Source organism: Pieris napi, chromosome 14 (genome assembly GCF_905475465.1).
Source record: "Pieris napi chromosome 14, ilPieNapi1.2, whole genome shotgun sequence".
Classification (NCBI taxonomy): domain Eukaryota; kingdom Metazoa; phylum Arthropoda; class Insecta; order Lepidoptera; family Pieridae; genus Pieris; species Pieris napi.
In genome coordinates, this window is record NC_062247.1 from 603,619 (window position 1) to 616,149 (window position 12,531).

Below are 12,531 nucleotides of genomic sequence, written 5' to 3' on the forward strand. Positions count from 1 at the left end.
CAAACATATTTATTTAGTTAATGAATAAAGGCTTTTATTATTATTATATTATTAACCCATTAATATGTTCGTTGCGCGTATGTCTCAAACTCAGTGTTTACATTGTACGTATACGTGCTAGTGTCCCCGACTATCACAGCAGTGAGGGCGTGAAGCCTGCGAGATGAGGAAGCTTCTGGACAAGAGAGGACGGTATCTCTTAACATCAGGTAAACCTCCTGCCCGTTTGCCACGTATTCTATAAAAAAAGACATCCCTAACCAAATGGGCGTCTAAGTTCGGAAACTGAGTTCCACAATAGTAAAAAAAATAAACCTGTATTTTAGACTAAAATTATTATGTTCATGAAAATTGTGTTTCGTGTTTGTGTTTAATATTATTTAATTCTAATATCATCAAATGGATAATATAAAAAATAACGAGAGCTTTTCATCCCAAAATAGCTTAATCCCGTATGTATGTGCTATTAGAAGCCATACAAATACAATTATAAGTAAAAAACATTACCACAAATATTCATATGTCTGTTAATACCCCTGGGTTGGTACCTTTTGATCGTCGATAGAGCGTAAGAAGCGTCGTTTAATCCACCTTGATCATTTGGGGATTTTATTTGGTGGATTAAGTTACTGTAACGGAGCGTTTTATATAGCAACTTTTAAAATAAATTTTCTCATTTAAACGCAAATTCATTGTATCGCGTTGGCCGTGACTTTTGTAAAATTGAAACGTCGGGTTATTACAGAAATAGTGCAGTGTTGGCCTAGTGGCTTCAGCGTGCGACTCTCATACCTGAGGCCGTAGGTTCGATCCCCGGCTGTGCACCAATGGAGTTTCTTTCTATGAGCGCATTTTTAACATTTGCTTGAACAGTGAAGGAAAACATCATGAGGAAACCACCATGTCACCAGACCCAAAAAGTCGGCGTATGTCAGGCACTGAAGGCTGACCACCTACTTGCCTATTAGATTTAAAAATGATCATGAAACAGATTCAGAAATCTAAGGCCAAGACCTAAAGAGGTTGTAGCCACTGATTTATTTTTTATTATAGAAATGTATAGAAACTTTTCTATTTATATACATATGTTATAATAATACATAATATATTCATATGTACGTGTGTTAAAAAATTATATAGAAAAAAATACTCTATGTTATTTATTTGTTGTCCATATTAATGTGATTATTATTGTATACATTATTTATGTTACTAAATTAATGGATACATAAATTATAAAACCTACTCAACGAAAGTTTATCTTCAAAAGTTAACCCAAATTTATTTGAAAGCCTTTAAAAATATAAATCAAATCGCTACAACCTATGAACTGACGTAACCGTGAAGGAGCCAGTAATGAAGTCTTACAATATTTGCGAAAATATAATTGGAAACCTTATCTGCACGTAATAAGCTGTACTTTTGCTTGAATCTAATTTATTTGTTTAGGTGCAATGATATCATGGTATTATCTCGTCTTTGTGCGAAATAAATTCGCCATAAAGCTACTGTGCGGCCAAAAAATCGTCGTCAATTATTTGTTTGGTCGTAGTATATACAAATAAGCTATTAAAATTAAAGGTCTCAATTGCATTTGTTTTAATAGAAAATACTTGTTAGTGTTAAATTTTTTATCATAAAAATATATAACTGGCGTGGATTATTTATTTAAAACAGCTGAAGTGTTTCGTTAGATTAATTTTCATCTTACCAATCGCGCTGATGAAATAAAAAAAAAATCTTCAAAATTTAAAAATGATTTCTTTTAACAAGATATATGCTTTAGTTTGAATAAAAAATGTCGAATTATCAAATATCTAATAAGAATTAGGTGTAGATGTTAAAACTGAATTTTAATGACTCTGCATTTATTTTTTGATTACTCCAACGAATTGTCAACCCTATAGGTATATTGCGAATACGATGAAAATTCTATTGCTATTATATTCTGAAAGGATACTGATAGGTCAAATGTAGGAGACTAAAGAAGATAATTGCGTGCAGGAATTCTCTGGCCAGTAGGGTGCCTAGACCCCGTGGATAGAATGCCTTAAGCTCCCTGAAGACCTCGAGAATGGCAGTTACTCGTTACTGGCTAGTAACGTGTACGAGCATTTGGTACGTGTAAAACACCAAAGAGGCCCTATATATATAACGACGTAATAAAAATATAGTGGAGAAGAACAACTGATTTCGGGAGCCCCAATCAAGAAAAAATTGTCCTTATTTGTGGTAGCCTAGTGATAAAATAAGATAATATTATAATAACAAATTAACTACAATATAATTTTTTATGAGAAATAATATATTTATTATGTGAATAAAGTTTATATACTCAGACTCGCGCAATAAACCGTTAATTTTACACATGCCTAGCCTAGACATCTGTTAAGTATGTACCGTAATCCTTCAATTCGAAATCCAATAATTCCCATTTACTGTTATCCTTTATGCAATTTAATCCACAGTCTGTAAATTTTCAATACACTTAAACACACTTCATTAAAAAAAAATGCTATCACTGGACAGAATCACACTTTCTTCCGTTTAAGTGGTTTTGTCGCGACACAATAAACATTGTATCACTTACTCAAGAAACAGACTATAATTTTCAACCTTATTGGTAAGAAATAAGGTTTTATTTGAAAAAATAGCCAACCGGATATAAAAAAAAATACTGGCCATTTAAGTCGTATTAACGAAGATAACAATCAGAAATGCAGATTCTGTGGCATAGACAAGTAATGTGGTTGCTTTTGTCAATTTAAAAAAAGGCGGGATTCTTTTTTCATCTGTGCGTAGTTTGTTTAATAAATAAAGAGGATTATTAGTCTGGTTCCCATAAGTTGTCTATTTGTAAAGTACATTGATTGTTACTAAGTATCATTGAATTCCGAACGGAAATGTTTTCGAATGATGAATACTGGAAAAGGTGTTCTTTTGAAGTTTAAGCACCACATTGTCCAATTAAGTATAGTTAATTGTAATAAATTAAGAATATGTCGTCTGTATGTACAGATTAGTTCGTAAAGCGGTTTTTGTGGTGAAATCGTTACATAATGGTATTTTATAATAGTCAATTACTTCTAAACGTTTTGAGGTAGTTAAGGTTTTCATCTATTCCTATAGACGTCGATAATATATACTATAGAGTAATATATGTACTTATAGAGTAAAAGACAGTTTTTTAGTAGTTATGATAAAAGTAGGGTTTTAATAATTTTATTATTAGTTTTCCGAAGCCACCAGTGGCTATTTTAATTTATTTCGAACTGCTGAAGAAGAAAAATATATTTTTGCATATTTTAACTTCATATTAGATATATATTTTACATATTATGTACATCTTGAACCATTATTTCTGTAAGTAAGAAATACATTTTTAATTTAAGTTAAATACACTTTAGACCTTAACACTGTCACCATGTAGACCGTTGGCGGCGACACGTTCGCCCAAGGTCATAATTATCAAATAAATAAAAAATATGACTTACAATATGTCTAACATATTAATCGTCAGAGTAAAACTGTACAATACCGTTAAGGGTCAAGTGGTCTCTTTGTGATCATTTATATTTATGTTTTAACGTATTTTTTGCTTATATTCTCCAATAGTGCGAGTAATAAGTTATAAGATACATTTAAGCAGTGTCTAAAAAAATCAAAATCCATTAATGCTTACATGCTAAATATAATGTAATATTTAGTCCCTATCTATCTATTATGGTTATTTATTAACAGCGAGTCCTTCGACAAAGGCCTCCTCTAAATTTTTCCAATCTTAACCTAGCAGTTCGAATCCACCTTTTTTATGTCATCCTCCCATCTTATCTGCCTATCTCTCTTTCGGTTCACACTTCCTTGGGTACTCCGTTACGATTCTGTTCCATTTTTGCTTCTTTTCTCTCATCATATTATTCGTCCATCTCCACTTTAGTTGTCGGTATGTTGTATGCGTCATTAAACTTAGTTCTTTTCACTCTTGTTGTACTTCTTTCCATACTGCCTTGCGATTCTGTAACTCACTTTTCGAACTCACACACCGGTTTTCGCAGTGGCGGTCGCGCTCAAATCAGTCATGAAGCAGTCATTTTATGATTTGGCATTCTGATAAACAATAAACTACAAGGAGGGACCTTAAAGTCAGTTACAGAATCGCAAGGCTGTTTTGACAATTTTTATTTTTAAAGAAAACACTTTTTAACCGGATTGAAGTTATTGTTTATTTACAATTATTTTACATAATTTTAAATTTAACCGACGCTTCGCGTGCTTTACAGCGTGCGTGGTCACGGTGACTGAAGACAAAAGGTGTTGAATGTCAAAAAGTATCACAGCTGTAGAAAAAGTTCTATTATCTGTATTTGTTTCCCCGGTGTTAGTATCGACTAAAAGATAGAGGGTTTTGGCAGAAATGGCTCACGGTGTCCTCTATTTTCCGGTTAAAAAGTGTTTTCTTTAAATGTGTAAAGGTTATGTCAATAAAAGACAATTTTTATTTTATTTCCCAGTTGTTCTGTCAATGCCCAGGTCCGACACCCGTACAACAAACATGGCCAACTATATTGTGAACTTTTCTCTTTTCCTTCGTAGGCATTTGTCTTTTACAATCTCACCCACACGCCACAAATGAAGGTCGTGGATCAAAGACATAACATTCTGAGCGACCCATGCGATCTGTTTCGCGTTGTTGCTGCTAGATATTGATTTTAACATCTACCGTCATAGTATTATTTTTTCTCTCGCACGCTTATTAAAGACAAGAATATAACCGACTGTCAGCAAGTAGTTCGTCAGCTGTCCGATAGTTGTTCTCACGGAACTTATTTGTACTATGACCTGTCATATGAAGATTTTACGTCGCCTAGGGTTGGCGCAAGTTCAAAATTGTGTCATTCAGAGGTATAATATTTCCTATGATAATATTGTTATATGATTGGATACATATAGTTACATATAAAGTATGGATTTTTGAGTAACTTTTAATGAAAAAGTATGTTTTACGTTAATTTTAAATTATTCCAAAGATTACATATTGAAACGTGTTGACTAACTGGATGACCTACTAAAATTTAGAAGAGACTTCTATAATAACTAAATCACAGTGGTTATTTGATGTTATTTCTATAGAATTTCACTATGTACAGAAAATCTACGTCTCACAGCCATATCGTAAGATGTATTTCGTGACAGCCCTCAGCAATTGCAATCAGGAAGTACAGGGGTGTGAGTATGACCTCAAGTTACAATCGCACCCTATACGATTCTCCAATTGTCAATAGCATTACACGGTATGAATCGATCGACAAAAAAATCCAATAAATATCATACAATTGTATTTAAAGGGTTTTTAAATTTAATATAGCTGCCATTGGGGTTGAATGAGAGACAATCGCCAGAATTTCTGCACTTTTTGGCGATTGTTCGCAGACGTTTGGTGACGGATTGCATTTTTTTGTCTCATTGATAATTTCGCTTTAGAAAAGCAAATGAATTGCTTTTATGCTTTGAAGTGTGCGTTTCCTGGTTTATTTTTAATTTATATTTGATAATATTGAATTGTTATTTATATATCTACATAAATTATATATAACTAAAAACAATTATGCTAAAAATATAGCCAAAGATGAAATACATGATATATATAAAATGGTTCAAACATTTACAAAAGGAAAAAAATATTAAAAGCATTTAACTAAGTAATACCAAATTCGGCTGTTTTGTGTGATGGTGTGAAAGTGAGGCTATATACGTGAAGGTGTGTATGTGTATGTGTATGTTCATGATGCAGGTGATTTAGCGCTATGGATATTCTTAATACTCCTTTTTCCCGAAGGGGTAGGTAGAGACTCTCGCTTGATTCACTTTCACTATTACTTGGTACTTTTAACTTGTCAATGGCCAATATTGTTAGATATATCCTTTTTCAACATTTAATAATTATAAGTAAGTTATCTGAAAAGGGTCGTTTATTCACTGTTCGTAAAAGCTCGAACCAAAAAATAATACATTCCTTTAAAATATATAGCCGACTCCAAAATGCACTAGAAAGTACTTGGAGTATTATGCTTCCCAATCATTTGACTCCATCATACAGATCGGTCCACGGTGAAGTTTAGCTTGAATACATACTGAATATGGATCAGCTGTATGTGCCCGCAATATTATTGTTACTGCATCACTGGTTCTTCTTTTATATATGTCTAAAAAATCATTTTAAAGACTTTATCTAACTGATCTAGTCATTTAGTTAATGAACACAATACCTAGACTGTCTCATTTAAAAATAATATAATACTAACGAAACATTAGAGTTAGCAATAAATACGAAATCTGTATAATTTCGCAATAACAAATACATAAATAGGGATGTCATTTCTTTTATTTATATCGTAGGGAAAGAGATGTGGAAAGGGTGAAGAAGTTAATGGTTAAGATGTGATAATATTAGGGGAAAGTGGGCGTTGCACGTCAGATTTAACAAATTACTTGGAAGACTACAAATATTAGCTTTTATTTCCATTTGTTGGGAGGAAGTGTCGTTATTTATGTTCAAATGTAAAAAGAAATTGATTTTATATCATTAATATTAAGCATTAAAATCGAAGCCCATTTTGTTATTGGTATTATTAATAATAATAAAGTATTTTTTTATTTCCATATCTTTCATTTCAATTTCAAATAGTATTAGTGTAGTTAGTGAACTTTTACCTAATTGTTAGTAGTATTGTTAGTGGCCAGTGCATTGACCCCTCTTGGGTGAAGCCTTTCAACCGTTTACTGGTGTCCAGATGTACCTCTATCCAATAGCTTACCACTCTTTTCCCGCTATTTCTATCAAGTCACCAGCCCACCTTCTTTTTGGCCTACCCTTCTATTCTCGGATCGTCCCTTCCATTGTGTTGTAATGTTCAACTGTTGTCTATGAATCGTGTTACATGTCCAGCCCATTGCCATTTTAGTTTCCAAACCTGGGATAGGGCATCGGTTGCTTTAGTGCCTTCTGTAGTCCTAGATTTGGTCCAGATCAAGGCCTACCCGACTTAACGTCACCATCCACGGATTGCCTATATCCTACCATGGCTATGCCTATACCTACGTGGCATACATGGCCTAACCGGCTTAGCATTCCCTTTCGTGTCCTTACCATAACATTGTTGTATACAACACTATTTATTGACTAATTAAATAATATAACGTATTCAGCTATTCAGCAGTGAGAGCAGTGTTGGCCTAGTGACTTAAGCATGCGACTCTCATCCCAGAGTACTGTCTTACTATGTGCGCATCTAACATTCGCTCGAACGTTGAATGAAAACATCGTGAGGAAACCGTCTTGCCTTAGAGCCAAAAAGTCGCCGGCGTCTGTCAGGTACAGCGGGCTGATCACCTACTTGCCTATCAGACAATTGATCATGAAACAGATTCAGAAATCTGAGGCCCAAACCTGCAAAGGTTGTAGTGCCACTGGTTTATATATGTATGTATTTATATATATGGTTTCTACTTCTACTTAATTTCTTTCAATAGCGCACAATATGAATATATTAGGGGCACGTCCAGTGGTCCCCAGCTTAAGGCGGACACAAACCATGCCTAATTAAATCGCTTCATACAATGCGACAATAAGTAAACATTATTTATGATGCGTGTTTTAAATCTCTTTTTATGGGAACTGTGGTGCAGGTGCCGGTTCGACGCGGTGCCAACCGGTTCGCACTGGTTTTTTATTAAGTATATTAAGTACTTGATTCTGAAGGTATAAACATTTATTCTGTTTCCTGAATAGATCTGTCGAGAGAGAGCCGATGAACGCAATATTTTTTTTTCTATTTGTTAAACCAATCTTTGGTTACTTTTGCAATAAAGAACTTCATTATATCCAAAATGTAATAATTAAAACTATAATTTTTCTTTTACGAAAACGAAATCAAAACGCAATACAAATCCGAAAAATGTTTAGTATTGATTACATTTGGATCGGATATATATATAGGGGAAGGTGGGGACCCTTCGTACGGTTTTCACATTTAATTTTTTTAATTTTTTCTTTTTCCATGAATCAATAACCTGATAGCTTAAATTTATAGTCTAACTATCTGAGATTCATATAAAAAAATGACAAATGATTTCATCCGATGTTTCAGCCATAATTATGATATAAACTAAATCCGGAATACGTACGAATCTGCCCCATCAACGGGGCACCTTCGTACAGTGTTAGGGGTACCTTCTTACGCTGCGGGGTAGTTCAAAATTCATTTATTAGCAATGAAATTAAACACAAAAATAAAGATTTAACTTCTATTAAACAAAAATAAAATACTTTTCTTATAGTGAACAAAAATTACATAGCTTTTCTTATGTAAAACAAAATTTAATTAGTTACTTAAATTTAGAATCACATTTCTTAATCTTTGGTGCGGATTAACATTTTCAAAAATTAGCAATTAGCACACTGACACAATCGTACCTACCTACCAGAGGGTTTAGTCAAGATGCCTTAACAGTAGTGTATGTAGAACTTAATTTGTATGAAAATGACAGTTCGCGTCGACAAATTTTCATACAAATTTAGTTGTACAATTCGTTCAAATGTGCCCCATCTAGTGCTGTCCGAAAGTACCCCACTAACTGAAAAACGACAAAATATAACTTATTTTAATATTAATAGGAAAACGTCATAAATTAAGTATTGGAGACGTATCTTAAGTATATTTTGCTAGTTACTGATAGAATACTCTACACGAAAACTTATTTTATCTACGGTAACAAGAGATAAAAACAAAGATCAAAAAATTACTTACCGAGCGCGAAAACACGTCGATGCCTGTAACTTCACTCTCATCGGTGCGAATTTCACGAAACTTCGTTGATGTATAGTTGGTACCTCGACTCATGCGCACATACAAAAGCAAGACTGTACTTTGTTTCGTTCAAGTTTTATTTTGACTGTATGAATGTGCCCCGCGTACGAAGGGTAACGATCTTCCCCTATATACCTAAAATTGTATATTGGTATTTTTTTGCTGAATTTAAGTCGTGGAAAGCTCCTTTCAAAATACCTTTAGACGTTATGGTATATTGTGTGGTACCGTTCGTCAGACGACAATTTGCTTGTTATATCAAAATCTTAATGCTTACTAAATGTTGCCATAAACCTTAGTTTTTATGAAGAAAATTACTGTAACTAGACACTTATATTTACTTAAAATAATAATTATCATAGTTTTTTAATGGTAACATTTCCTATCGTGTTTTGTTCTGTAATCTGTTAAATTTTGATATTTAATACATAATTATACCATAAGAATATATAAAGAAATTTATTTAGTAAGAGTCTTAAAATCTGTCTCGCACATTATTTTCCGTTACAGGCGAGTAGTTTTATATTTTGAATTCCCTATCATATAAGTCAACGACAGCCACCAAACCTAAATCCAAGACACACAAGAACTGTTCCGTGATACTTTCTAATAGGTAAGTACATCCACCTTCTGTGCCTGACACACACCGCCGACTTTTTGGGTCTAAGGCCGGTTTTATAACAATGTTTTCCTTCAACGTTCGAGCGAGTATTAAATGCGCACATGGACAGAAAGTCCATTGCACAGTCAAGGTTCGAAACTACGACCCCAGGATGAGAGTCGCACGTTGAAACCACTAGGCCAACACTGCTCTGCAACATTCAAGATAAGTAAAAATAATGAATCGAGTCGAGAATAAATAAAACCCGCTCACACATAGAAAATTTCGATACGTCACTGTGTTCGTTCCCACGACAATGCAGGAGCGAATAAAAACGCCTTCGAACCACTCTGCGTTATAAAACCCTTAATAAAGAAGCCTGATCGCATTGCGCGGGCGCAGGTTAGTATCCCATTATGTGTCAGATAAAACAAGCCAGATGCTTTAAAGAAAATCATTCACTTTTAAGCTTTCAGGCGCGTCACTTTATCAATTTAAGTATGGACGAGTATGGAGTATGATTATATTTTACTTTTGAGTATGGACGAGCTGGAAACCCTGACACACAGGTATTTTTCGCTTAAAAGGGTTCTCAAATTTTATACATAATACATTGTGTATAATGAATAAACACATTTTAAATTTATATTACCATGGAAACAAAACTTAAGCTTACAGGCCATGGTAGTCACTTTGTTGCTTTGTTGCTACTTCTTCGCTGTATTGCGATACTTATTCGTTGAACGAGGAAAGCACCAGCTCTGGAGTCACTGGTACTATCTACCAGGCGCCAACTTAAAACTTTAATTAGCGCCTGTGCACGTGAACTCCATAGCCCAAGAGTCCGTACTCTAAAGGGAACAAAATCGAAGTTGGAAGCCTCTTATTGAGCCGTTTATTTTTCTAGTTTTAGAGTTTGGTCAAAGCATTTTTAGTCAACTAGGTAATTGATTTGCTTTATCTGTTTTGTGCCTGTACTATCATATATTTAAAAATATCATTCCTAACACTTATAAAAGTAAAAAAACGTATCGAAGATAACACACTTTAATGATGTGGCGTGGGTCAGCGGCTAGAACAAACATCGTACGCGCCATCTTTTTTCATTCAAAGGGAAAAGGTATTTGATGGTCCTCTCTTTCTTTCTTGTGTGATCGGTAGCTTTGAGAAAGAGACAGGTGCCAGGTAGGTGCCAGAGTGTCTGGTATCTCCAGACAGATAGGCACCATTTGTGGTATTTAAGCGATGCTTTTTTGATTGTCCTTATGAATTGAAAAAAATGTTACCTGTTAAAGCTTTTAAAGAAAGAGTTTCATTCATTTTAACTAAGGTTCTACTTTGCCAATGTCATTGTCAAGCAATAGTCTCAATTAAATCGGATACCTCCTGTAGGTAGGTAAACTTTAAACTTGCTACTGTATCTTTCTACTGTGCTAAAGGATTAAATAATCCGGTTTGTTTTTTCATTTATTAATTCCTTACATATAAATTTAACCACACGAAAAAGTACTTGGGGCTTAATGTGTATGGAAAGCAACAAGCTTATATTAAATCGGTCTTACTAATAAAAAATCACTATGCATGCGTTATGACAAGGTGATAGTAATTCAGTGAATAGAGCTTGTACAGGGCATAAACACCACTTTGACCAATAATCGATGTGTATTGGTTGAATAACAAAACGACGCCTATTTATTGTTACCCTGGCAACCCGCCGTGTTTGATTGACGTTTGATTTAATAATTCTGATACAACTCATAATTCTAATGTAAGTTGTATTTATTTTATCAACCAAAGCAATTATATACACATTTACTTAATATACTAATAACATTTTATTATTTGCAGCTAATAGAAACTCCAAAACCTCAGACAAAGAGGACTAGAATTTTACATAAAAAGCCGCGTTCTGCAGTACAAAAGTTAGAAGAGGTTAGTATCAATGTGATAGAGAAAGGACTATTTCATTCAAAACCCCTCAACGATCATACTTAAATTTTTTAGGCATCTCAAATAGTGGAAAGTGCCAAACTCCGCAACACAGTAGTGTTCCAGTGTTTCCAGGAAGAGCACGAAACAAAACAAAGGCAGATGGCTGAAACACATGAGCTCAAACAGAAGCAACTTGCCGAAGCTCACGAAAGGGCTAGACAGGAGCATCTTCTAAGGCTCAAATTGTTACAGCAGCAATTAAATGAATAATAATTATATACTTATAAAAAAAATAAAACCCCTGTTTTAAATGAAATATAACTTTTTATTTATTTTAAGTCCTTGACTATCCACACCTATGTAAATAAAACAGCCTTAAAAATATGTTTCAATAAAAGCAGCTCTAGCAGCTTGTTCAGCCAGTTCTGGAGAATTCTCAGTGTCATCATACGTAACATCCAGGTCTTCTTTGATATCAATAGCAATATTGTGGAGGATTGCCAGTGCTACTATATATAATTTGGCATTTTCTAATGACACTGAGAAGCCATGAAGAAGACACCTAAATGGGAAACCCTCCACCTTTATTACTCTTTTCGACATCAGCTCGCACTATGTCACAGATTTTCATAACATACTTCTTTGAAAAGCGGTATTTTGTTTTGAAATCGCCATGCGAAAGTAATAACGGATTGCACCGAGTTTGGTATGTTTAGACTTTCCTTGGAGGCGGCAAATCTTCAATCGTATGTATTAGCTGCATATCAATATTATCTAAATCTTCCATTTGATCTATAAAATCTATTTTCAACAAACACAAATACCTACTAACTTAAATCTTTCCTTGAACTAAACAGTAAAAAAATGCTGTCAAACGCGAAATCAGATAAAATTACGCAATTTTTGTCTTATACACCCGTTAAACTAGGCCTCTGCGTTGTATAAGCATTGTACAAGTCTTCATACAAACCAGACACTTGTTATAACAGCAGTATACATCAACCTTGTCAATTCAGGAATTATTAGTAACATTTTTCTTATAACAGGCTTATACGATGAGCATAAATCTTTATTAGTAAGACCGTATATGTATTAAATAATATATTATTTTTGTTATTATACACTTAGTAT

The 12,531-nt window shown here is 33.9% G+C and overlaps 1 long non-coding RNA gene across 1 annotated transcript; it reads left to right on the top strand.

Annotated features, from left to right (window-relative positions):
* Nucleotides 1-11,139: 11,139 nt before the first annotated feature.
* On the top strand, nt 11,140-11,710 carry LOC125056298. Its single transcript, XR_007118038.1, has 3 exons — nt 11,140-11,236; nt 11,317-11,400; nt 11,473-11,710. It is a non-coding gene; the product is annotated as an uncharacterized LOC125056298 (long non-coding RNA).
* The last annotated feature ends 821 nt before the right edge of the window (nt 11,711-12,531 follow it).